The sequence below is a fragment of the Somniosus microcephalus genome, chromosome 9 (assembly GCF_052327205.1).
Source record: "Somniosus microcephalus isolate GS21.2 chromosome 9, FLI_Smic_1.0, whole genome shotgun sequence".
NCBI lineage: Eukaryota > Metazoa > Chordata > Chondrichthyes > Squaliformes > Somniosidae > Somniosus > Somniosus microcephalus.
The window spans coordinates 203,107,581-203,134,205 of NC_140995.1; the positions used below are offsets into that span (position 1 = coordinate 203,107,581).

Here is a 26,625-nt window from a genome sequence, read left to right on the forward strand (position 1 = left end):
GGGGGGACTGATCACGGGGGGGGGGACTGATCACGGGGGGGGGGGGACTGATCACGGGGGGGGGGGACTGATCACGGGGGGGGGGGACTGATCACGGGGGGGGGACTGATCACGGGGGGGGGACTGATCACGGGGGGGGGGGACTGATCACGGGGGGGGGGGACTGATCACGGGGGGGGGGGTACTGATCACGGGGAGGGCATCAGGGAGAATTTCTACCAAAAATTCTCACAAATATGCCCTGATTTACCAAAAACTCCCATTCCTACTGGGAGAGGAGAGAAGCTGTATAACACTGGTGGCACACTATGTTACAGCTTGCCATGAACAGAGGGACAACCAGTAACTAAGAAAAGAATATATATAAACAATGCGAATGTATATTTATACACTCAGGGATATCCTGTTTATACACTGTATGAATAGAACTGCGTTTATGTGCTAAACCATAAATGTATTTTGATGCTTTGGCAACATAAGATGTACCTTATCATGCCAATAAGCGATTTGAATTGTGAATTGTGACTGATCACGGGGGGGGGGACTGATCCCGGGGGGCGGGGGGGGGGACTGATCCCGGGGGGGGGGGGGGACTGATCACCGGGGGGGGGGGGGGGGGGAACTGATCACCGGGGGGGGGGGGGGGAACTGATCACCGGGGGGGGGGGCGGGGACTGATCACGGGGGGGGGGGACGGATCACTGGGGGGGGGGACGGATCACTGGGGGGGGGGGGACGGATCACGGGGGGGGGGGACGGATCACGGGGGGGCGGGGGGACGGATCACGGGGGGGCGGGGGGAGAGGTGGCGGGGCGGGGGGAGAGGTGGCGGGGCGGGGCGGGGGAGAGAGGGCGGGGCGAGAGGTGGCGGGGTGGGGCCGGGGGGAGAGGTGGCTGGGGGAGAGGTGGCGGGGCTTGGGGGGGGGCGGGGGGGAGAGGTGGCGGGGCGGGGGGAGAGGTGGCGTGGCGGGGCGGGGCGGGGAAGAGGTGGCGGGGCGGGGGGGAGATCGCTGGGTGGAAGATTGCGTGGTAGAGTTCGCAGCAGAAGATGTGTTTGAGAGACCGGGGCTCTGCTCATGCTTTCCTTCAGCCCAATTGAGAGATCCACCACTAGAGAATCCCAGTACTAAAGTTCTCAGCATCCCTAGTGCCACATGTATCAGCTACTTAATGTACTAAACCTTTTTTTAATGTCTAAGCAATGCCACAGGAAATTTGCTAGTAGATTTTAAGAAATTGTAAGTTTCTGAATCTATTCTTGAGAACAAGGTTTGTATAAACATTAGTACAAGGAAGGGTGAATGTTGAGCTGTGCATTAGAAATGCTGCATAAAGATAAAATAATTTTTTGGATTGTGTCATAATTTTAAATTTTATAAACGGACTTACCTAAACGGTTGCTGGCATCTCTCAGTTGTCTCTTCTTACAGTGCTTGATACGGCTGGTTAATGACAGCCTGGGAGCATATATTTTCTATAGAACTTTTTCTCTTATCAATATGAAGTTCTACTCCAGTGAAGTCACGAATAGGAACCGTGTGCACAAAGAAGCAGTATCTACTAATGAAGTCACTGGAGCTAAATTTAATGGTGTACTTTAAGAGAAAATCCCAAAATGTCTTCTCCCAGCCAGTCTCTAAATAGCAGTTAAACAAAGTAATAAAGTGAAACACCAATAGTACATATACATCCCTTTACAGCGTTGAGGGATTATCAAGAAATTAGTACAATATACTTCCTCTTTAAAAGTAAAGGGGTCCATTATGATCATCCCATCCAAATTTCTTGTCTTAATGGTGAGTGGAGAATATTCAACAATGTACAGTACTAATGAATGTATAAACTCTGAGGCACCATTGTCTTAATTAGAACCATACAAGTTTACTACACAAAAGGACGCCGTCAGCACAGTGTGTGTGCACTGGCTCTATGCTACAGTAATCTAAAACTACTCCAACAGTCTCCCATAGCTCTGCATTTTCCTCTGCTTCAAATATTTATCTACTCTTCCCTTAAAAGATGTAATTACCTCTGCCTCAACTGCTCTTTTGGCAAAGCAGGCCATGCTCCAACAGTTATCTTCGTAAACAAATGTCTTCTAACCTTGTTCCTTGATATCAGTAATATATTTTAAATTGATAACACCTCTTCATTGACTTCTTCAACCAGAGAAAATAGTCTTTCCCTATTCATCCTATTAAAACCCTTCATAATTTTAAAAAACCTCAATGAATTCTCCTCTTAACCTTCTCTTAGTCCCAATAATTCTAGTCTCTCCTAACTATAGCATTTGATGCTGTGGTGGTTTGGTGTAGTATTTAAATAGAACAAATGACAGAGTCAACAACTAAAATGAATTATAGTTCCCTTTAAACTGAAGCTTGGCAAAACTTAAAACCACACTATGCATTAACACAGTAAAAGAGAATATATCCTGATGGCCTGATAACACAAGACAGTTGAGTGTTCAACTTGCAAACCAGTTGGTAGAATATATTTCCCCTTCAACCAGGAAGTTGCAAGTCTAAATTTCAAGATTACAGGATATTCAAATTTGCATGTCTGAATTCCGTGTGTCATTAGTTACTGGCTAATATACTGTGTATTATCAAAAGTTACAAAGGATGCAAGACGGGAGGCCAGCAGGAAAGCATTAGGATAGTTGAGACTGGAGTTGGCAAAGGTAGAAATTAGGGTTTCAGCAGCAGATGGGCTAAGGTCAGGGCAGAGGCACACGATGTTATGGAGGTGGTCTTTGTGATGGAAAAGATATGGGGTCGGAAGTTCAGTTTAGGATCAAATAATATACCAAAGGTTGTGAACATTAGTCAGCAGGGTCATCAGTACTGTGGCAATTTTTATGTTATAAATACTGGAAGTATCTTCATTTTTGTACTGTGACAGAACTACTTTACTTCAGATATACAAAATGGAGATAATATCTGTCCCAAAACTTATGCAGAATTAAACTAGAAGCAGATGAATAACTTCAACTTACTGTAAAATGTTTCAGCATAGAACATATAAAATTATACACGTGAGCGCACACACACTCACACATACAAGAAATGATGAGCCACTTACTTTCTTCTGGATGAACTGCTTTGTCAGGCAGAAGATTTCCCTGAGAAGCTACTTTAAATAATCGTGCACGAGCATTGCTTACTCTTTTAATCTCTATTGGGTCCAATGGGGGTTTTGGAATGGGAGGTCCTTCGTCTTTGGAAGGAGAGGTAGGAATTTTTGGTTTCTGTTACAGAAGAAAACAAGAATTTGAAACAAAATTGTAATCATTTAATAAGCTGAAATTCTTTCAAAGTTTTGAAATCCCTGATATGTTTTGACTAAATATGAATACACAGTGTACAACAATCACCTGAATAAATAGAGAAATATTAAAAGTTAGCTCATACAAACCTTTTAAATAATACATTTATATATTTGTATATGCTCACCAACGTGAGGGATTTCGGCGCTAGATAATATAAATCTTTTCCACGATTTGACACCCAGGGGTCGATTTTAACTGAGCCGTGAGGCGGGCTTTGAGGCGTGCGGGGGGTTAAAATCGCTAAAACTGGCGGGCGGGCGGGATCCCCCCGCCTGGTTCCCGAGCCATTTTAACCCAGGCATGTCTGATGGTCGCGAATCAGTCCCGCCTCCAACAGGTGGGACTGGTCTTAAAGGCCCTTAATCAGCAATAATTGGCCTTTATAATACCATTTTAACAGGCCCTTGCATTTTTAGCCCTTTTCCCACGTAAAACACGCCTGGTGGGGATCACGCCTGTGAAACCTGGCGTGAGCAATATTGGCTTGCTGACTATCAGCTGCAGGTCAACCATTAAAGAGGAGATTTGAGCAGTCATCATTTGCAGGTGGCAGGACTTTGTTGTTTCAGGCCTGGGGCAACTTTTACCAGGCTTAAGCACACCTGTGGAAGGTTGGAGCCTCATACACATCTCCAGTGTGAACTCCTGGGAAACCCCTCTCGCCACCCTCACTCAGCGCTTCCTCAGCGGAGGCATATGCCAGAAGCATGGGAGCCATTTATCTCCTTCCCTTCTTGGCATTAGAGGAGCTCAAGCACCAGGCGCGGCAGCAGCAGAACCAGGAACAGCAGCAGCACCGGCAACAGCAGCAGCAGCAGCAGCAGGAGCGACAGGCTGCTGCTCACCCACCTGAGGCAGCACAGGCCAGAAGGGGCCAGCGCATAGAAGCCCGTCGGCGCAGGAGATACCCCCCAAACAGGGTCTACAGACACAGGGTCAGCTACCTCAACATGACTGAGCAGCAGTGCCAAAGGCGGCTCCGACTTTCGTGACAGGTAGTGACTGACATCTGCACAATGATACAGCAAGACCTGCTGCCCAGAGGACCAGGTGGACACTCCTTACCAGTGGCCATCAAAGTCACCACCGCACTCAACTTTTTTGCCTCAGGCTCATTCCAGGGATCATCAGCAGACATCAGCGGCATCTCCCAGTCAGCCGCACACACTTGCATCATGCAGGTAACTGATGCCCTCTTTGCCCTCGCGCACAATCACCTCCATTTCACCAAGGATCGTGCAAGTGTGACGGCGCGAGCGGTTGGATCAGCTCATCTGTCAGGCTTTCCAAGGGTGCAGGGAGTCATTGACTGCACACATGTGGCCCCTAGGGCACCCCATCGCAATCCAGGTATTTTTGTCAACCGCAAGGGCTTCCACTCCCTTAACGTTCAGCTGGTGTGTGACCACAAGAAGGAGATTTTGCATGTTTTTGCCATGTACCCTGGCAGTTGCCATGACTCCATCATACTGTGCCAGTCTAGTGTGCCTCCGCTATTCAGGCCGCCAGACCAACTTCACGGATGGCTACTTGGAGACAAGGGCTATCCCCTGAGGACTTGGCTAATGACGCCGTTGAGGAGGCCAGCCAACGAAGCTGAGGAGCGCTACAACTCCAGCCACATTTCCACCAGATCCATTATCGAGCAAACCATCGGTTTGCTGAAGATGCGCTTCAGATGCCTGGATAGATCAGGTGGAGCCCTACAGTACTCAGCAGCCAGGGTCTCCAGAATCGTGGTTTGCTGTGCACTTCACAACATGGCACAGTGTTGTGGCTTGCAGATTCCTGAGGACCAAGTGGCTCCTCACATACCCTCCTCAGATGATTATGATGATGATGATGAGGATGAGGAGGAGGAGGAGGAGGAGGAGGGCGAAAACGACCATCATGCAGAGGACCAACAACCAGCGGCAGCATTACGCCAGAACATTGCTGCCCGAGATGCAAGGAACGCACTCATCCTGGCCAGATTTGCTTAGCCTAGCCAATCAAGCACTTTCGCCTCGCAGCTTCTTACCGGAGCATCGACAATGGCCAAGACACTGCAGATTCCTAGGTATTTGTCCAGCATACTGACAATTGCAAGCAATCCTAAGCCCTCAATGTGAAAGTCCCATTCGCGAAATGACACATGTCACAAATACAGCAGTAGCCATCAGACTTTTTATTGACATAATTCATCTCATGGCTTTTTTTAACAATACATAAAATTTCACCCAAGTGACTACCTTTGTGACTACTTGTGCTTTATTTTCCTCTTACGCGTGCTCCTACGTCGTGGTTCCCCTGTGGCTTCAGCAGATGTGGAGGCCCCTTGCTCACTTTCCTGCTGCTCCTGTCTCAACACCTTTGGCGGGCATCCTCTGGGGTGGCGAGCCTGTGAGGGCTCATCAACAGTCTGCTGCTCCTGCAGCTGTGCAGGGGTTGAGACGTCTATCTCACTTGGGTGTGGAATCTGGTGGGGCTCTGACCGAGGGCTCTGCAGTGGCATGGAAGTGTGAGCGCCTGGAGAGGAACCCCCATTTCCTTGAGGTCTGCCACCAACCTCCCTCTCATGGGTCAGCTCCCCCTCCGCGCCTGCAAGTGGCTGGAGAGCACCTTGCTGCACATCAGGGGGGCCATGGGGACCCGTATCTGCAATGGCAGTCCTACTCAGAAGGACGTCCATGAAGGTCTGGTTTCTATGTTCAATAGATGCCCATCGATCCTCAAGAGATGTCATTCTATTCTGAACAATGACCATATTTTCCATACTCTGGCGACTAACCTCCTCCATGGCCATAGCCGTCCTCTCCTCTACCGTAGCCAGCCTTATCACGGAGGCAGCAATCATTTGCATGTAGGTAGCCATCCTTTCCATGTTGATGCGTTCATGCGCCAATGACTCCACAAAGGCTCTGCTCATGTTCGCTATGGACTCCTCCATTCGCTCCACACTCGCAGCGACCCTAGAGACAAAACCTGCCAGAGACTCCTGCATCTGTGCATGGAGTTCCATACCTCTGATCTTATGGATGGATCCAGAGGCAGAGGGTCGACATGCAGCTGAGCCGAGCTGGCAGAGTCCTGCGCCCTACGACGAGGACTCTCCACTGCTGTCCCTGTCTCCATAATCTGCTGATGCTCATTTGTGAGCTGTGATACACCAGGTGACAACACTACTTTATGTCCCGAAGGTCCCACCGAGGTGTGAGTGTCTGCGCTGGTGCTGGGTGCACTTATTTCTGCTGACGCTGCACCCTCAGAGGTTGCAGGTTCCTCTGAGGAGTCTGGAAGCTCAGGCTCTTCCTCCTGGACAGTGGGGACGGGGGCTCTCGATGGTGCTGTGGGGGAGTAAAGGAAAGAGTTAGAGATGTGAGGTCAAGGTTACATGCACATTGCATATTGCGATGATCATAAGTCCATCTGTTATAGCTTCAGAATCATTATCAGCAACTCATGCAATGTCAATGAGAGAGATGGAAAACTATTCTGTCACCAGCTTGCTGTGATGCACCCGTCTATCCGTCCCCAACGTGCGCATCTTTTTCAACCCTGACAATTTCCAGGACGGCTTCCTCCCAAGGGGTGAGCTGGGCTAATGATGGTGGGCCTCCTCCTGTCCTGGCTCTTTCACTTTTATTGTGAGCTCTCTTTTCCTGCAATGAGGGAGACAAGTGGAGGTTGAGTGAGAATGAAGGAGTGAGTGTAGAAATTGCATAGCATAGATACTTAGAATGAGACAAAGATGGAGTGAGGTTGCAAGACCAAGGGCCCTCCCTGTGTGTTATCAGTTGTGTTCAAAGCATCAGAGTGATAGGGAGTGTGAGGGCTGCATGGTGGAATAGTTATGTGAATATGAGCATAGAGAGAGAGGGAATGGGTAAGGGTGCATGCATGTGAGTGTCAAGTGGGATGTGGAGGAAGAGATTGCTAAAGCTGAGTGCTGGTGAGGAAAGGCAATAGGGATCAGATTGAGGGTGATGGGAACTTCATACTTACTTTTCCAGTGCGTTGAAGGTCATGGAATCTTTTCCTGCACTGCATCCTGTAGGATTCGCAAAATCCAGAAAATACAGTCTAGATTGGTAAAACCCCTGAAATGGCCACATTGTGAGAACACAAGATGGAGTTGGCAGTTCTCATGGCTCAGTTCAAAAGGACACACCAGCAGTATCTTACAGCAGCCTGAGTCATCACCGATTAGAAGATTCCAGAACTTACTGCTATTGATATGATAATATGGTTACAGCAGTAACGAACTTGTAAACAAAAGTATTTGCACCTGGAGGTGCGCTAATTGCTAGCAAAACACAAACCCATCTCTGAAATCGCTGAGCACAGAAAAAACCCCATTATCTGTACCAAACTCAGAGGGACACAGGACAGATCCCATCAGTTTCATTTACAAGACATTAAAATAAAGTACTTGCTTTTGTCAAAGCAGCCTGCCCATTACCTTGACAAAAGAAAACCCCTGATTTGGCGCCGAGATAAGGGCTAGAAAACAGTATAACTGTTGAGGGAAAATCAACAGCAGGAGAGATTCAGCCAGACTCAGACAGATCCACAAGATTCACCAGAAGCAGTGAAGTCCAAGTCCAGAGACCATCAGGAGTTCGAAGGCCGAGTGGAGAGGAGACGGTTCGAGAAGTTCGGAGGACTTTCAAGATTGTGCAGGAGAGCAGATTCAGAAGTTCAGTCCAGATCCAAGACCATCAGGAGTTCGAAGGCCGAGTGGAGAGGAGACAGTTCGAGGAGTTCGGAGGACTTTCAAGATTGTGCAGGAGAGCGGGTTCAGGAGCCGGTCCCATGAGGAAGATCGGAGATCCCGGACGTCACAGGAGTACCAAGATTAAGGACGGTTTTAAAACTCTGGTGAGCATAAAGGCCCAACTCTACCTAACTGACATAGTTGAGCTATATTTTAGCAACGGGAGGGTTTGTAACATTTAGGGTTTGTAATTCAGGAGTGTGATTTATCCCTCGATGTGTCCGTGTGCTTTTCCCACCCCCGTTTTAGTATACCGCTGATTAAGAATTGTTGTATGATTTAAGATAGTCAAAGTTATTCCTTGTGTGTTAAATTTTAGTTCCCATTGGGAGACGTGCTAATGATTTTTGTCTAAATTGATTCTTGCATTCTCTGTGTTTATTCTCCTTGAAAATAAAGATATTTCTGATTTAAAACTCACCTTGTCTCACCTGATCCATTTGTCTTCCGAGTCACAGGTTGGGCCAACACATCAAGGTTGTCTGGCAATAAGCCCAGTCTAGAACCGGTGAGGGGGGAGCGCTTCGGAACCGCTCATGAGCAGTGCGAAATCAAAACCGATCTAGCACACCATAAGCTCGTTAAAACGACCCCTTACAGAATGGCGACCACGGCAGGACACTGGCTACAGAAACCTTGTGTGGTGGACAAAGACTCTGGTGAGACAGATGTTATGGAAGATAGGTTAGCCTCCTACGTGTGTGGTAAAGTAAATGTAGCGAAAAAATGGGTGTATGACCTGTTAGGAGCCGAGTGTCCCCTAAAGGCAGCCGCCCAGTGGACGGCTAGTAAAGAGCACCGCAAGGGCATTGAGAAAGCGGTGTGGCTTCACAGAATCACAGAACCCCCACAGTGCAGATGGAGGCCATTTCGGCCCATCGAGCCTGCACCGACACATATCCCACCCGATCCCCGTAACCCCTACACCAACACATATCCCACCCTATCCCCGTAACCCCACGTATTTAATCCCCCTAACACTAAGGGTCAATTTATCATAGCCAATCAACCTAACCCGCACATCTTTGGACTGTGGGAGGAAACCGGAGCACCCGGAGGAAACCCACGCAAACACGGGGAGAATGTGCAAACTCCACACAGACAGTCGCCCGAGGCCGGATTCGAACCCAGGTCCCTGGCGCTGTGAGGCAACAGTGCTAACCACTATGCCACCGTGCTTATGTGGTATAAAAAGTAGGTTCTGGTACTGGACCACGCGGTGGCCAGTAAAGAAACCAAGATTAAGCATTTGTCCCAAGAGCTGCAGGAAAAGGTTGCAGCGGAAGGGAAAGTGTTAGTGGCTCTGGAGGCCATAAGCCAAGAGAGGGCAGCGATGGTCCGGTACCATCGGGGGAAGGTAGAAAGGTTGGAGGACAAGATAGCTGAGCTGGAGGGGAGCGCTAGGTTCAGGGTAGAACACGTAGAGTATCAGGCAAGAGAATCCAGGGAGAAAGAGAGGAGATTAGCCGCCTTACAGGGGAACTGAAGGCACAGGAGGAAAAAGTAGGCGAAGTAAAAGCAGCCTATAAGCTGGCCTGCGCTCAAGGGTTTGAGGAGGCAGACCACGGCCCCTGGAGGCAGGAAATAGAAAGCCTGAATCTGGCATTGGCCAGGGCAAAGGGGATGATATGCCTCATTAGCCCCAAGGTCGGCCAGGCTGAGTTCAACGGTAACCCAAGCAGGGAAGTCCCGCAGGCAGCCCCCAGAACAAAACGGGTTAGGGAACCAGAGTTTTCACAGCCACCACCCCTAGCCCCTAGTTTTCCAGAGGTCTGGGATCAGGAGGGGGTGGAGGATGAAGAACCCAAGGTAGACCAGGGTAGCCCGAGAGAGAATCAGGGACCGGGACCGGTGTACCCCATGACACAACGGAGGTACGGACCACCCGGTGACGACGGGGAACCTGGGGACATCCAGAACCAATTCCTGGTGCCACACGGTACGCAACAATTGCGTTCCATGGTGAGCTACATCCCCAAGCTCACCATGAAGGGGGACCCTTCTCTGCACTTTAGGGAGATAGAGCAGGCGGCCTGTGTGAATGACTGCGATGAGGCAGAAAAGGCCAAAATGATGCTGTCCTCCCTGGGTAGCGATCTCCTCCAGACGCTACCCGATGAGTGTAAGAGGGGTCAGGAGAATTATGGCAAGCTCAAGGAAGAGATCCTGGAGGCCATGGGGATGAACGAGGGGAGTCCGTTCTCCCGGGTAGAGAAAACAGTCCAGCTCCCCGGGGAATTCCCGCAGGCGTTCGCGGACAGGCTGTGGCCAGTCTATCAGGATGCGTGCCCGGGAATGCCGGCGCGAGCGCGCCTGAACGGGGACAGTTAGTTCACTGGCTAAGGTGCCTTATGAACAACTCCCTGCCACGCGTTCGAATGCAGGCAATGGCCTGGTTCGACCCCCGAAACCCTCTGACCACGGAGGCGACGGTAATCTGCCAACTCACTGTCACCTTTAGAAATGGGAGGGATAGTGAGACACCCCAGCAAAAAGGGGAGGTTTGTGAGGTCAGGCCTGGTGACCAGCCCCGTAAAGAGTGGCGCCAGGAAGGGAGCCGTCCCAACCAAAGCAGGCAAACGTGCTACGGTTGCGGGAAGGAGGGGCATTGGCGCAGGGACTGTAAGAATCCCTGGAAGGACACAAGGGAAAAGGTTCCCACAGCCCCAGTCCAAAAGGCAGAGACAGAAATTGCTCCCGCTGGGATCGAGTCATTTTTAGAGGCCTTGCGGTCTCTTCTGACTGGCCAGGGAAGTACAGCTGCTGTAGTTCCCTCCCCCACCTCTGCCCCCCCACAATGACTAGAGCCAGCGCAGCCTGTCGACCTGTGTCCCCCAGAAAGACATGCACAGGAAAAGACCTCCAGTAAAATGGAGGAATACCTGCGGTGCCAGGTTGCGGAGGCTAAGTTAGTTGAGCAGGCTTTAAGGGAGGAGAACGCTAGGTTAACAGCGAGGGCTGGCAGTTTAGAGGGTCAGCTAAAGGTTTTTAAAATGGTTCATGAAGATTTTCAGCCACCAGCAGCGGGTGGTGAGGGGATACCTGCCCCCAGTACAGGAGTGGGTAGGGAAGAGGAGATAAAACTAGATTACTGGCTAGCTGCCAGGTATATTAAACAGTGCAAGCTGTTTAAGCCGGAGGCAGGGAAACAGACAGCAGGGGCTGAAAAGGCCAGTAAAGAGTTAAACGCTGCAGGGGAGCTGCAGCCACAGGTCACACAGGCTGGACGTGCAGCCTGCGTGAGGGGAGGAGTGGTCTCATTTAAACGGGAGACTCCCCCATTGTTCTGGGACCCAGAAGGGGAGGAGCCGGGGGTCCCAGGTCCTGTCCCCGATCACCCAGAAGGGGAGGAGCCGGAGGTCCTAGGTCCTGTCCCTGGTCATAATGAAGCCGAGTCGGAGGACGAAGGTCCCGCCCCCGACTGCGGCGAAGGGGAGGAGCCGGAGGTTTTAGGTCTTGCCCCTCAGTGTAGCATTAGAGAGGTGGCGTCTGGGGGCGGGAACTCTCAACCTGGAGTCCCAGGTAGCAAAGAGGTGCCTGCCGCTGACCCAGAGCCTAGGGAGGCTGAGCCTGCGGGAGGAAGCCCACAGCCGGCAGTCGTGGGGAAGCCACGAACTGCAGCCAGGGCCAAAACTCCAGCCAAGGGTCCGACCCATGAGGAAACCTCATATGTGGTGACCGTCAGACGGTCAGATAGAAAACCGCAACCGAAGAAGGTCTGGTCGCCGGTTTTCACAAAAGGAAACCCCTGTAAGAAAGCTGCGGGAAGTTTAAACAGTCCACAGCCAGCAGCCACGGGCTGCCTGGGACTAGCAGCTGAGACTGATGTGGGAACGCCGCAGGGGGAGGCCTGCGACAGTCCCCGCAGATTATAAGCTGGCCGTCCGGAGACGGGCGGCAGATGTACATAGATATATATAGTTTTGGAGAATAAGGTTTAGTTATTGTTATTTTAGAATGAATGTATAAGGTATTCCATTGGATTGTTTTGTACATTGGATGGTTTTGTATTATTGAAATAAGATTATGTTACGACTCTAGGCGAGTCTGTACATTGTTTGAATGTTTTCTCCGATAGGAGATGTTTACTCAACTTCATTGTCGGAATGAGGAAAGTGCGTGGGCGAGGTACACTCCATAGTAAGGTAAACTACGGGGAAGGTCAGTTGGGGAGGGAGCGGATTTGTGCTCACCCAAAGACACATGATACAAAGACGATTTGAGATGTTCATTGTATCACAGGGGGGACTGTAGGATTCGCAAAATCCAGAAAATACAGTCTAGATTGGTAAAACCCCTGAAATGGCCACATTGTGAGAACACAAGATGGAGTTGGCAGTTCTCATGGCTCAGTTCAAAAGGACACACCAGCAGTATCTTACAGCAGCCTGAGTCATCACCGATTAGAAGATTCCAGAACTTACTGCTATTGATATGATAATATGGTTACAGCAGTAACGAACTCGTAAACAAAAGTATTTGCACCTGGAGGTGCGCTAATTGCTAGCAAAACACAAACCCATCTCTGAAATCGCTGAGCACAGAAAAAAAACCATTATCTGTACCAAACTCAGAGGGACACAGGACAGATCCCATCAGTTTCATTTACAAGACATTAAAATAAAGTACTTGCTTTTGTCAAAGCAGCCTGCCCATTACCTTGACAAAAGAAAACCCCTGATTTGGCGCCGAGATAAGGGCTAGAAAACAGTATAACTGTTGAGGGAAAATCAACAGCAGGAGAGATTCAGCCAGACTCAGACAGATCCACAAGATTCACCAGAAGCAGTGAAGTCCAAGTCCAGAGACCATCAGGAGTTCGAAGGCCGAGTGGAGAGGAGACGGTTCGAGGAGTTCGGAGGACTTTCAAGATTGTGCAGGAGAGCGGGTTCAGGAGCCGGTCCCATGAGGAAGATCGGAGATCCCGGACGTCACAGGAGTACCAAGATTAAGGACGGTTTTAAAACTCTGGTGAGCATAAAGGCCCAACTCTACCTAACTGACATAGTTGAGCTATATTTTAGCAACGGGAGGGTTTGTAACATTTAGGGTTTGTAATTCAGGAGTGTGATTTATCCCTCGATGTGTCCGTGTGCTTTTCCCACCCCCGTTTTAGTATACCGCTGATTAAGAATTGTTGTATGATTTAAGATAGTCAAAGTTATTCCTTGTGTGTTAAATTTTAGTTCCCATTGGGAGACGTGCTAATGATTTTTGTCTAAATTGATTCTTGCATTCTCTGTGTTTATTCTCCTTGAAAATAAAGATATTTCTGATTTAAAACTCACCTTGTCTCACCTGATCCATTTGTCTTCCGAGTCACAAGTTGGGCCAACACATCAAGGTTGTCTGGCAATAAGCCCAGTGTCTAGAACCGGTGAGGGGGGAGCGCTTCGGAACCGCTCACAAGCAGTGCGAAATCAAAACCGATCGAGCACATCATAAGCTCGTTAAAACGACCCCTTACAATCCGGGTGCGCCGTGTGACCCCCAAGGAGTTGACCTCCCCAGCCACCTGTATCCACACAGCCTTGGTCTGACTGGGAGGCCTCTTCCTCCCTGATGAAGGGAACAGGACCTCCCTGTGGGCCTTAGCCCCATCCACCAATGCCTGTAGTGCTGCCTCGTCAAACTTAGGAGCTGCTCTTGGTCTCCCGCTGGCCATTGTTCCTGCAGGTTACTGTGCCATCAAATGGAGAAAGCTTGGCAGTCTGCAGAAGAAGCAAGGCTTGCTGTGGACCTTAAATGCAGCAGCAATGATGACATCATCGGAGGGGGACTTTCAGTCATGAGAAACCCATTTGCAAAGGCTTCCCACACGTTGGAAATCAATTGGCCAATTGAGTTAAAATTGCATCAATCTCCCACATCCATTTAGATTCGTGAGTTAAAATCGAGGCCCCAGTATCTTCATCAAGTACCTCTAGGTTGAGTATTGCACTGGATGCATAATAGAGCACCTTTGTGTTTGCTCCAATAATGCTCCATCCACCAACTCTCAGAACAGTGACCACTGTGGCTCAGTGAGACATTTTCTGTTTCCCACACCAACCCTCCTGCATGGCCAGTCACAGTGAGCTTGTTACTTTTAGTGGCAATTTATGGGCAGTTTTCAACTATGGACATGAACCTGATAAAAACTGAGTTGCGACTTCTTAAAATCATTTGACCTAGATCTCAAACAGCTGGCAGAGACCGAAGATTTTCAGTCCATTGTTCTTGCTGATTTTGAACTCGGGTGTCTGTGATAAAAGGAGACTAAACCCAGTAGAGCTATGACACCTGACAAAATTGCCCATGTATGTCCTATTCACAAAAAACAGGAGAAATCTAACCCAACCAATTATTACTATATCAACCTCCTCCCAATCCTCAGTAAAGTGATGGAAGGAGCCATAAATAGTGCCATCAAATAACACCTACTCACCAATAACCTGCACACCATCATTCAGTTTGGGTTCTGCCAAAAATCACTTGGTTCCACACCTCATTGCAGCCTTGATCCAGGCAAGAACTGAATGTCAGAGGAAAGGGAATATTAGCTTCCCTCAACAACAAGACAGCGTTCGACCAAGGAGTCCTAACAAAACTGAGGATCCATGGGATCAAAGGGAAAGTCCTCCAGTGGCTGGACTCATACCTAACACACAGGAAGATGGTTGTGGTTGTTCGAGGCTAGTCATTGCAGCCCTATGACATCGCTGCAGGGGTTCCTTGGGGAAGCTTCCTCAGCCCAGGGTGAGGGCGGTGTGGGTCGGCAGATCGCGGAACAGAAGGCTTGGGATTGTGTGTTTGAGGGGGGCAGCCGATTGCGGCAGCAAGGAGAGACCGGGGGGGTGCTGGGGGAAGCACTTCTGCTTCTCCTGGCACACAAGCAGTGCTATAAAAAGCACTAACCTGTGTGATTCAGCTGCTCCCATCTCCATTTTGCTACTGGGTTTCCCGAGCCCTGGGAGACTCGGCCGGCCAGTGTTAAATTTAAAACAGGCTCCCTGCTGCACTGTGGGAGCCTGATTTAAATATTATAATATGATGACCCACCTCTTGAGAGCAGGACCCTCACACACAACCTTCTGCTGTAAAAACGGCAATGGGCGATTTTTAACCCACCCCCCCAATCTCCCACCCGCTGTGGGGAACTTAATATTGACCCATGAGTGTCAAAAGCATATTCTACCATGGACAACATCACAAACTTTGACCTTATCCAACAACTACATTATAAACTTTCCAGCAGGGGCCACTGCAAAGTAATTAGCAGTAGGCATGCTGGCTTATTTTCCCATACCTAACCAAGGGTCATTGAGGCCAACTGCACTGCCCCAAGTTAACTTGGTACAAACTATGGATCGAAAATGGGTTTATATAGTTTTGTACCACACAGTGCATTTGCCCAGTCATTTATTGGGCAAAGCCCCATATCACTGCTCCCGATGAGACTTTTACTCTACTCCTATTTTAAAATAATTGGAAGAAAATTCACATGTTCAGTATGTCTTCTGCTATACTCACATGATCAAGTGGAGTGAGGCGTGCTCCCGATAAGGGTCTTGAGTCACTTCCTTCAAAACTCCGAGCATGGAGGCTGTAGAAACAAAGCATGGGACTTATTTCTACAAAACTTCCTGTCTTTATGATGAGCTTCTTTATTATATTAGGTTTAAAGGCAATATAAAGCACAAAAACAGAATGCTTGGAGTTAAAAATTTAAATACTACAGGTTCGAATATTAATTCACGCTCTTCTGAGAAGTCAAGACAAGCAATACAGCCAACCTTTTGTGAAATGCAAGGGCAACACACAGCATAGCTGATTGGAACACCAATGTCCTGTACCATGCACTGGTCGCTGTTTTTCCACATCTGACCTCATGTTCTACCAAACAAAAGCCTGGTATTACTCCCCACTAAGTGTGGTGATATTGCAAATGCATTCATAAAGATTTCTTCTGGTTGGTATTTAGAAATGCCGAGCAGAATAAATCCTAATTCTTCATGAAATGGGCACTATAGCTACAGATAGTAACCACAACAATTCTGCCCCCAACTTGAAGATTGGAGGTGAAAAAAGTCATCCTGAGCACTTTTGCATGCCTCCAAGTAGCCAGTAAGCAGGCCTGTGAGCAGATTTTCCAGAGATAAAAAGAACAAGTCGAACTCCATTCGGCCCTTCGAGCCTGCTCCGCCATTCAATGATCATGGCTGATCCTCTATCTCAATACCATATTCCCGCTCTCTCCCCATACCCTTTGATGCCTTTTGTGTCTAGAAATCTATCTATCGCCTTCTTAAATACATTCAGTGACTTGGCCTCCACAGCCTGCTGTGGTAGAGAATTCCACAGGTTCACCACCCTTTGAGTGAAGGAATTTCTCCTCATCTCAGTCCTAAATGTCCTACCCCGTATCCTGAGACTGTGACCCCTCGTTCTAGACCCCCCCAGCCAGGGGAAACATCCTCCCTGCATCCAGTCTGCCTAGCCCTGTCAGAATTTTATATGTTTCAATGAGATCCCCTCTCATTCTTCTAAACTCTAGTGAATACAGGCCTAGTCGACCCAATCTCTCCTCATACGACAGTCCTGCCATCCCAGGAATCAGTCTGGTGAACCTTCGCTGCACTCCCTCTACGGCAAGTATATCCTTTCTTAGGTAAGGAGACCAAAACTGCACACAGTACTCCAGGTGTGGGCTCACCAAGGCCCTGTACAACTGTGGCAAGACATCCTTGCTCCTGTACTCAAATTCTCTTGTAATACTATTTGCCTTCCTAACTGCTTGCTGCACCTGCACGTTTGCTTTCAGTAACAGGTGTACAAGGACACCCAGGTCCCTCTGTACATCAACATTTCCCAGTCTATCACCATTTAAATAATACTCTACCTTTCTGTTTTTCCTACCAAAGTGGATAACTTCATATTTATCCACATTATACTGCACTGCCATGTATTTGCCCACTCACTCAATTTGTCTAAATCACCTTGAAGTCTCTTTGTATCCTCCTCACAACTCACACAATCCCACCTAGTTTCGTGTCGTCAGCAAACTTGAAAATATTACATTTGGTTCCCTCATCCAAATCATTGATATATATTGTGAATAGCTGGGGCCCAAGCACTGATCCCTGCGGTACCCCACTAGTCACCGCCTGCCACCCCGAAAAAGACCCATTTATTCCTACTCTCTGTTTCCTGTCTGTTAACCAATTTTCAATCCATGCCAGTATATTACCCCCAATCCCATGTGCTTTAATTTTGCACAGTAACCTCTTATGTGGGACTTTATCAAAGGCCTTCTAAAAATCCAAATACACCACATCCACTGGTTCTCCCTTATCTATTCTACTAGTTACATCCTCAAAAAACTCCAGTAGGTTTGTCAAACATGATTTCCCTTTCATAAATCCATGTTGACTTTGTCTAATCCCATTGATATTTTCTAAGTGTCCTGTTAACTCATCCTTTATAATAGACTCTAGCATTTTCCCTATTATTGATGTTAGGCTAACCGGTCTGTAGTTCCCTGTTTTCTCTCTCCCTCCTTCTTTAAATAGGGTTACATTTGCCACCCTCCAATCTGCAGGAACTGTTCCATAATCTATAGAATTTTGGAAGATGACCACCAATGCATCCACTATTTCCATGGCTACCTCCTTTAGTACTCTGGGATGCTGATTATCAGGCCCTGGGGATTTATCAGCTTTCAGTCCCATTAATTTCTTCAGCACTATTTTTTTTACTAATACTAATTTCCTTTAATTCCTCCTTCTCACTAGACCCTTGGTTCCCTAGCATTTCTGGGAAGTTATTTGTGTCCTCTTCCGTGAAGACAGAACCAAAGTATTTGTTTAATTGCTCTGCCATTTCCTTGTTCCCCATTGTAAATTCTCCCGTTTCTGACTGTAAGGGACCCACATTTGTCTTCACTAATCTTTTTCTTTTCAAATACTTGTAGAAGCTTTTACAATCCGCTTTTATGTTCCTTGCAAGTTTACTCTCATATGCTATTTTTCCCGTCTTAATCAATCTCTTGTTCCTTTTTTGCTGAACTCTAAACTGCTCCCAATCCTCAGGCTTGCTACTTTTTCTGGCAACTTTATATGACTCCTCTTTGGATCTAATACTATCCTTAATTTCTTTTGTTAGCCATGGTTGGGCTGCTTTTCCTTTTGTGTTTTTGCACCAGGAAGGAATGTATAACTGTTGCAATTCATGCATTTGTTCCTCAAATGTTAGCCATTGCCTATCCACTGTCATGCCTTTTAATGAAGCTCCCCAATCTATCATAGCCAACTCACTCCTCATACCATCATAGCTTCCTTTGTTTAGATTTAGGACCCTAGTTTCGGATTGGACCTCTTCACTTTCCGTTTTAATGAAGAATTCTATCATGTTATGGTCACTCTTCCCTAAAGGACCCCGCACAAGATTATTAATTAACCCCTTCTCATTACACAATACCCAATCTAGGATAGCCTGTTCCCTAGTTGGCTCCTCAACGTACTGCTCTAAAAAATCATCTTGTACATATTCCGCAAGGTCTGCCTGCCTGTTCCCCTCTATGGGTCAATCTGAAAGTTTTTCCCTTGGTGTTAGAGGACTTCTGTGAGTGGTCTGATTTGCATCTTTCATAGTTGCTCCACAAACACGAAACTAATGGATCAAACAGCAACTACCTCTGAAAGAATCAACTGAAAATTCTTTATTGTACCTAGTATGTTAACACAGTTGCATTATTGGTACCTGAGATTATGGATCAGTATTGGAGAGGCTGCAGAGGATTCAGCTGCCACTTGCATATCTTCTGGACTTGGCCATTAGTCCAGTTGTATTGGATGCAGTTAAATATCAATATCCACACGGGTAGCTCCCTTGCACCCACTGTATTGAGTCTTGAGCTTTCCTGTGGAAATCCTATTGGACTCAGGAATGAGATATTTAATGGATTGCCTGTGCCATGCATGGTTGCTTTCGGTAGCCATGCCATTTTGCTCAGTCTGTAAAGAGCGATTATGGAAGGGGTTTCAATTAGACAGAATTATGTATTCCCTTCCAGTCATTTGAAGTCAAATTTATTAATTTATAGTCTTCATTTTAAAATTATTGCATACAGGAAGCAGTGGGATGCAACAGTCAGAGTCCTTGTGTGTTCTCTGGCTCTTTACTTGATGATGCTGGGAATCCGCATGGTTCTGTATTTGTCTTCCCCTCCCATCTCGCTGTATAGGGTGAGCAAAGAGGTGCCTTGATCCAACCCCACTCCACTTCTAACCATCCTCTGTCAACCAACCCTACCAACAGCAACCTAAGTTTTCTGCAGCTCAGTCCTCGTCAAGGACCTCAGTACAATATTGCTTTTCTTAATTCATTTTTTTTAGCATTACTGTTGATTGGCTTAATTTTGCCTCAGGTGTTTATCTGTTAAGAGCTTGTGCATAAGTTTGTTCGTTATTACAATATTGGTATTTTGTTGGATATAGGGCAATGGTTACCTTTTTTTATTTTACTTTGGTTTTTTTCTCCTCACATGCTGTAGCTATTGTTAATTCAAAAATTCCAAAAATAAAAAGGTTAAAATAAAATTGAGGCTATAATACTGATAAATATTTTATTCACCTTTAAAAAAAGTTGACAGAATCTAGAATTATAATATACTGAACATTTAACACAACAAACAAGCATTGTAAAGTATATAAACCCAACTGTATGCTGTTTCTACCTGAATGTGGAGGGAGGTCTATTCTCAGGTGTACGGGAAGAAGCAGACCCAAAAAGTTTCCTTTGATCATCTTTAGGAGTAAACGGTCTTTGAGTCTTTAAAATTCTCAATGAAGAACGGGCCTCACTAATGATCTCAGCACTGGTCTTCTGTTGAGATGTCGAACCCCCAATCAAGGTTGCAGCTTTTACAGTCCTTTTAGTCCGAGAAGACTGCATCTTTCCCATGACAGATGAGTAGCCCCGGAAATTCTCCATGTGGTCTACACAATTTACATATACACCATCAGAAAAGCAAAAGAGCACCGTCGAACTTAAGAATCTATTCCTCAGTGAAAAAACACTGAACGTTTCACATCTTCAATTATTAATAACCCTAGAATACAATTTCCCTGATAATTTTGCAAGCAATAAAATGCTTAAAGCAAACTAAACCTTTAAATATGCAGCAACACGAATGATCAGGGAAAAAATTGCAATTACGCTAAGATTTGTAATTATCCCGACAACCCTACCTTATTATTGGGTAAAAGCAATGAAATACTGAGTGAAATGCATAAACTCCGCAGGACTAATTCATAATTTTTGATATTGACAGTATTGTTCCTACCAATTCTATTTTGCTTTCAGCGCTAGTGATCATGATCAAATTGGGATTAGTAACATTAGCATCCTCAGTATTTAGCTTTTGTTTTAGCTAAATCTATATTCCTTAACATAACTGAAATCTCTGGCTGCACAGAGCTCGCGGAGCACAAGGTAACAAATCAGCTAACAGCAGTTTCCAGGTAAACAACCGAAGAAGTGAAGCAATGGAAATTTCAACATATTTAACGAAACATTGAGACAACAGTCAGGACTTCGACTACTCCTAGTTGTTACACTTCACACAGAATGCATACTGGTTGTCTTTGTTTTACATTAGGGTAATTAGGTGGACAAAGGAGGTACTGAGCGGAGGGCATGCATCACAAGAGGAAACATGAGTCGTCTGATGGGACATATGATGAACAAAGATTCAGTAGTCAATGGAAAAACAAAGGGAAAGGTTAGGAAACTGTTTGGTCTGAGTAGACTAAACTAAGCAAAGCGGTCACCCAATCCCCTCTACATTGGGGAGACCAAACGCAGATTGGGTGACCGCTTTGCGGAACGCCTCCATTCAGTCCGTAAGGATGACCCCGAGCTTCCGGTCGCCTGTCATTTTAATTCACCGCTCCATTCCCACTCGGACCTCACTGTCCTTGGCCTCTTGCATTGTTCCACAGAAGCTCAATGTAAACTCGAGGAACAGCACCTCATCTTCTGATTAGGCACTTTGCAGCCTTCCGGACTCAATATCGAGTTCAACAATTTCAGATCATAACCTCGGCCCCTATTACATTTTTACTTATATTTTTTTTCCACCCCTTTATTTTGGGTCTTCCCTTCCCCCCCCCTTTCCTTTTTTTCTCTCTCTCCCACATGGCAGCTGTCTCTCATCCTGCCAGTACACTTCACACCTAATCTGAGCCGTCTTTTGTCTCCACTGTCCTATTACCATCTCGTCTGGTTTTGAATACCTCTTTACTTCTTTTGTTCTATCGCAGCCCTGCCTTCGATCTATTTTATTTCCTTTCCAGTTTTGAAAAAGGGTTAGACCCAAAACGTCAACTCTAATTTCTCTCCACGGATGTTGCCTGGCCTGCTGAGTTTTTCCAGCATTTTCTGTTGTCATTACTGAGAAAGACATGATAGCTGGCCCATCACATCTATCCCACAAGGAGCCTGGAAGTGCTCCAATTAAGGCACTAATCCGCTAAATAGTACCTACTTGTTGACTGTCCTGCAAGCATTTAACATAAAATGCTACAACAGTTTTACTTTGCCAGAGAAATGGAGCTAGGTGCCCGCAAAGTTTTTATCTTCACTTTTTAATCAATGTTCGTACTGTTTTTGCATTAATTAATCAGAAACTATTTATGGAACAGTTTACAATGTTTATTTCTAAACGAAACAGCGCCAGTAAAATGTTTCCAGTGCTTTTGATTTTTTTTGTCTGATAACACTCCTGTGAAACACCTTGGGACGTTTTATTACGTTAAAGGCGCAATATAAATACAAGTTGTTGTTGCACTGAGTCTGAAAGTGGGCTTTGCTGGCTGAGCCATGGAGAAACCTGGCCCCTATTACGGCGTGACGTGCGGAACGGCGTATGTCATTTCCGGTTTGTTTCTACGACAACCGCCACCATTGTTTATCCCACCACACGCGCTACCCGGCATGCACGACGCACCGTTGCCATAGTGACCGTACACAGCCAGCCGGCAGCGCCGCGCAAACCAACCAACTGAAGAGAAATGGCCATAAAACCACCTGCAGACTTCCCAACACAGCCCTCTCCGCTCCGGTCTTTCTAAATGTTAACAACGCACGTTGACCGGTGGATAACATTTTAAAACGAAAAGGTGATCGGGACACACAGATTCCCCCCCCCGCCGCCCCGAGCCGAACTTACCAAATTTTAACCTCAGAGTTGCTGCGAAACTGGAACTTCCAACGTCCAAGTCTCTAAACTTGCCATGCTGCCCAAGTTTGTAATTAAACCGGCCGCTACTGCTTTATTATTATTATAATTATTGTTGGATTTTCCGGCACCAACTGTCACGCGGCGAACGCTCGGAGACCGGAGCGACCCGGTCTCGCTGCGCATGCGCGGTCGGGTGCGTCGACGTCACCGGCGCGTGGGTGCGAAGGAGCCGCACGGGCACGTGCGAGGTGTGACGTCAAGGCCTTGCATCTGCCCTTCCCTCCTGTCACAGTAAATGTGAATCCCACTCCGTGGCAGCGTTGCATTAGTGAATCCCATTCCATGGCAGCATTGTGTAAATACTTCCCTTGAGTATGCAAGATTGAGGGATGATCTGATCGAGGTTTTTAAAATGTTAAAAGGATTCAATAGGGTACATACAGATAAATATTTCCTCTGGTGTGGCAATCAAGAACCTTAAGGAGATATAATAAAGTTAGAGGCAGCCATTCAGGAGTGAAATCAAGGAGGCACTTTTTTACACAAACGGTAGTAGAAATCTCCCCCAAAGGGCAGTGGATGCTGGGACAATTGGAGCTTTCAAGTCTGAGATCATAAGAACATAAGAAATAGGACCTGGAGTAGGCCATTTGGCCCTTCAAGCCTGCTCCGCCATTCAACAAGATCATGACTAATCTATTACCTCAACTCCACCTTCCCGCACTATCCCCATATCCTTTAGTTCCCAAAAATTTATCGACCTCTGTCTTGAATATACTCAATGACTGAGCATCCACAGCTCTCTGGGGTAGAGAATTCCAAAGATTCACAACCGTTTGAAGAAATTTCTCCTCATCTCAGTCCCTTATTCTGAGGCTGTGACCCTGTGCTCTAGATTCCCTAGCTAGGGGAAACATTTTCCCAGCATTAACCCTGTCAAGCCCCTTAAGAATTTTATATATTTAAATTAGATCACCTCTCATTCTTCTAAACTCTAAGGAATATAGCCATGGTCTACTCAATCTCTCCCCATAGGCAATCCCCTCATCCCAGGAACCAGTCTAGTGAACCTTTGCTGCACTCCCTCTAAGGCAAGTATGTCTTTCCTTAGGTAAGGAGACCAGAACTGTACACAATGCTCCAGGTGTGGCCTCACCAATGCCCTGTATAATTGTAGTAAGACTTCTTTACACTTATACTCTAATGCCTTCGTAACAAAAGCTAACATACCATTTACTTTCTTAATTGCTTGCTGTACCTCCATGTTAACTTTCTGTGATTCATGTACAAGGGCACCCAGGTCCCTCTGAATGCAAACATTTCCCAGTCTCTCACCATTCAAAAAATATTCTGCTTTTTTGCTTTCCTACCAAAGTGGATAACTTCACCACTGCCACCACCTCCACCCTTCACAGGAGTATTAAAAGACAATAAATTTGACACCGAGCCAAATAAGGAGAAATTAGGGCAGGTGACCAAAAGCTTGGTCAGAGGTAGGTTTTAAGGAGCATCTTAAAGGAGGAAAGAGAGGTAGCGAGGTGGAGCGGTTTAGGCAGGGAGCCAGAGCTTAGGGCCTAGGCAACAGAAGGCACGGCCACCAATGGTTGAGCGATTATAATCAGGGATGCTCAAGAGGGCAGAATTAGAGGAACTGGAACCCGAGGCAGAAGCAGCAAAATTGAAAAAGAGCCTGTTAACAAGTATCAAGTACCTGTTAACAGCCAGGTAAGTAGCTATAATCCTCTTCCCACCGCTAGGTGTCGGGTCCATGCACAATTCGGGGACCCGACACTTGGGAAGATTGATTGGAGGCAGGTTGACAGCGGGTTTCCTGCCCGCTGTCAATCTTTGCGATTTTGACAGTGGTCCCGCCTCCAATCCCGCACGCTGAGGACTGGCAAAATTATTTGTTTAATGTCTCTGCCATTATTGCCCATTATAATTTCTCCTGTCTCTGCCTCTAATGGGCCCACGTTTACTTTCACTAATCTCTTCCTATTTACATACCTATAGAAATGTTTACAATTTGTTTTTATGACTCTTGCTAATTTACTCTCATATTCTTTTTTCTCTTTCCTTAACAATTTCTTGGTCCCCCTTTGCTGAATTCTAAAATCCTCCCAATCCTCAGGCTTACTACTCTTTTTGACAACATTATAAGCCTCTTCCTTTGATCTAATATTATCCTTAACTTCTCTTGTTAGCCACGGTTGGACTACTTTTCCTGTGGGATTTTTGTGCCTTAAAGGAATGTATATTTGTTGTAAATTATGTATTAATTCTTTAAATGCTAGCCATTGCTTCTCTACTGTCATACCTTTTAATATAGTTTCCCAATCTACCTTAGCCAACTTGCTTCTAATACCTACTTAGTTTGCATTGTTTAGATTGAAGACCCTAGTTTCGGATTTAACTAAATCACTTTCAAACTCAATATAAAATTCCATCATATTATGGTCACTCAAAGCACCTTTACTACAAGGTTATTAATGAACCCTTTCTCATTGCACAATACTAAATATAAACTAGCCTGTTCCCGTAGACTGATACTTTTTTATTAGGTAAGGGTATTAAGGGATATGGAACAAATTGGGTAAATGGAGTTGAGGTACATGAGCTATGGCGGAGCAGGCTCGAGGGGCTGAATGGCCTACTCCTGTTCCCAGTGCCACTCAGCAGAGCAAGTGTCTGGTTAACTAACTCTTTGAGCCAAAATTGGAGCTGTGCTCCCTTGATACTGTTAGCAGCAGATGGTTAAAATAATTTTCTAAAGGTGGTAGTATATTTCAGGTCTTGGTCTACCTTAACACTTTGGCATCTAGATTTCCCATTCATGGTCTAATCAATTAGAATATTGACATATGCGTCTCTTCACTTCACTATTCTGTCATTTTTCTTTCAATCTTCATTAAAGTTTTTGTTCCCCTGTATATCCTTAGAAGCCTAATAGTCTTTTCAGTTATTCCCACACAGGGCTGAATTTTGCCGGTGCTCAGAGGGCAGATTCAGAGGCGGGTCCACTGTCAAAATAGCAAAGATTGACAGCGGGGAGGGAACCCACTGTCAACCCGCCGCCACGCGAGTAAGATTTGTCTCCCAGGTGTCGGGTCGGTCAGCGCTGAACAGACCCGACACCAAGTGGCGGGGGAGGCAATTCACATCATTAAACGTATTATTAACATCCAATTAACTGTTATTTTAAGCCTACATTTCAATTTTACGTGCTCCCCCACGGGTTACCCACTGCTCAGGGAACACGTCAACTCAGCATGTTGTGAGTGGATTCAGCACTGAATTATCTCATGACCTGACAGCTGCCAAAGTTGTATGAAAGATCCCATGTTACAGCTATTCTCTTTCAAAGCTCATAAACTGTTTGTTACTGCATTTGGAAGACATATTGAGCTTTCTGCAGCTTGCAAGTGATTGGAGCCAACTCTATATCCCGTGCCACCTCATTGGAACACCCTCTCTCACCACTGATAGATCGCTTCTGTCATCTCAACCTCAGCTGCCATCTATTCCATCAGCATCGTGAAAATATCTCACCTTGGTCCTCAGAATCCCATCAAGATCAGCCCCAACACCAGCATCACCGGGCACACCAGCAGCAACAACAACACCAGTATGCTCCGCAATCAACTGATGCTGCACAGGACACAGGGCATCAGCATCCGACCAAATTGCTGCCCGGGATGCCAGGGATGGCCTCACCATGGCCAGATTTACTTCACTTGTCGCTGTACGCCCTGGATGCCAAATAATGCACCACCCCACACCAACAGCATAAAGCATCCCTACAATGCCCAAGCCATTTCACACTCGTCACCATTCTGAGGGGGGAGGCGGGGGTGGGGGTGGGGGTGTACCCATATGTCTCACCATTCACTACAACTTACTAAGCCACTTCCAAAGTGCTGAAAATAAAGGTTTCAATTGTTTGACAGCACATTACCAGAAACTTCACATTAACATTGGCTAACCCACCCAAGTGCCTATCCTTGAGTGTTGTTAGTTGGTATGCTTGCAGCAGGATGAGGGTGAGTGTGAGGGGTGGCCAGTGAAATGGGGAAGTGATAATGTAGATAGAGAGGGATGGGTGGAGGTGCAAGGTAAGTTGGTGTGAGTAAAGATGTGCAGGAGTAGGGTAGGGAAGGCAGAGTGATGTGGATGTGATGAGTGGCACAGCAGGATGAGGTTGAGTGTGACTTGGCAGTAATGTTTTGTGATCTACTGAGATCATTGAAAGGCTTGTGCCACTGCAGCCTGGTCCTCCTGACAACATCCCTGCTTGTGTCCTCCTGTGCAATGTGC

The 26,625-nt window shown here is 46.7% G+C and overlaps 1 long non-coding RNA gene across 1 annotated transcript; it reads right to left on the minus strand.

The window, feature by feature from the left end:
* Positions 1 to 1,004: 1,004 nt before the first annotated feature.
* LOC147112957 (uncharacterized) lies at positions 1,005 to 22,501 on the minus strand. Its single transcript, XR_015079455.1, has 4 exons — positions 22,300 to 22,501; positions 19,804 to 20,065; positions 15,600 to 15,672; positions 1,005 to 3,250 (listed from the first exon to the last, which is right to left on the minus strand). It is a non-coding gene; the product is annotated as an uncharacterized LOC147112957 (long non-coding RNA).
* Between the last annotated feature and the right edge of the window lie 4,124 nt (positions 22,502 to 26,625).